The following is a 1,529-nucleotide window of genomic DNA, read 5'->3' as shown; positions in this document are numbered from 1 at the left end:
AGGTTCCGACAAGTAAAGAATTTTTATAGTCCTGCCACAAATAAGCTACAGTATATATTGATTATTGACCATTTTTGAGATGCCATAACGAGCAAAAATTTAAAAAAACTAATACATAGGTTTAAAATTAATAAATACAAATGTATTCTGACAGTGAATGAGTTAATTATGCTTTCTATTTGCAAAATTCCTCAACCTTAACACAAAATAAGAAAAAAAGTGAATTTTTAATTAATTTGCGGGATTTCCCGGGTTAAAAAAACAACCGGAATCCCGTTTGAGAAACCCTAGTTCTAGAGCAATTTACCCTAACGTGCGTCACCAAAACGCAATGATCGCATTTAAGAGACTTTCTTGCGAAGAAATTCCGTACGAGAGTCGACGAAAACACAAGGCGTGTCCGCAGCCGGGACACGAACGTTTAAGTTGCACAAAGCATTTGAAGAGGGTTACGTAAGTGTGGAAGATAGACTGCACTCAGAAAAGACCGCATTGTGGAAAGAGACAAACAGCTTAAGGAAAAGAATTCTCTGTGTCCAGCCTGTATATATAACTGTTAAGTGTATTAGATTGTGTTTTAAGTCGCACAGCTGCAGACAATTTAATTCTCGCAAAGTAAGCCATTGAAAAGCGTTGTATCTAATACGTAGATTCAATGGAGAAGTCGGAGGTGAAAGGGCGAAATTTTTGACGTCCCAGATGTGTCGAAGAAACATCTCATACTTCAGAATGCCGTCTCCGTCCATCCGGTTTCGAGTGTATATTTTAGTTAAAATTACGATACGCAATTCGTATTTAGAGCTAATTAGTATTAAATAAGTTTTAATTGAATTTCTATAAATAAGATATTTGCAAGTAATCCTTATTCTTTGACCGTGTTTATAAAATACAGTATAATCTAAATTAATTAATTACGAAAATAAACCAATGAACAAATACTTGATCCTTTGCCTCCGTCGTTTTCGGCGCTTCGGTCGCTTTCCAATGTGGCGGCTGGTTTAAAAGTCGAAAGAGGTGCGTTTCGGGTGGTAATTCAAACGAAAAACACAAGCGACGGCAGTTTTAAACGCAAATATGCAAAGTCCGAGTCGCCCGATGTCGTCTCCGAAAATTGGACTAAAGGAAACGAAAATAAAATCTTACAGCTAACTAAATTCTAATTAAAATCTTACTTGGTGTAATGTCGGCGTCCACAAGTCTTCTTAAAACCACGTAAAAAGGGCAAAAAACACAGCAGAAACCACAGCAAAGAGCGCACACGTTCGTCCGGCAAGCGAAAAACGTGCAAACTGACGCAAAATCGTGTTGCAACAATACGCGTTTCCATAGAAACGGCAATTGTTGCGAGATTAGAAAGCTCGCAACGAATTCGAATGCGATTGACGTCATGGATTCTTTTTGAATTTTAAGGCTAAATATCTGCATTTTTCACGTTTCTATCCCCCGAGTGACGACGGATTGGGATCGACAGACTCCCTACCACCGTCTGCCTTCGGTTTCCATTCTTCACAAGGGGTTAGAAGCCAGAT

This window comes from Centruroides sculpturatus, unplaced genomic scaffold, assembly GCF_000671375.1.
Source record: "Centruroides sculpturatus isolate CEXI.00-Female unplaced genomic scaffold, Cexi_2.0 scaffold186, whole genome shotgun sequence".
NCBI classification, from domain to species: domain Eukaryota; kingdom Metazoa; phylum Arthropoda; class Arachnida; order Scorpiones; family Buthidae; genus Centruroides; species Centruroides sculpturatus.
The sequence above is the reverse complement of the archived record's forward strand: the minus strand, read 5'-3'. Positions refer to the sequence as shown.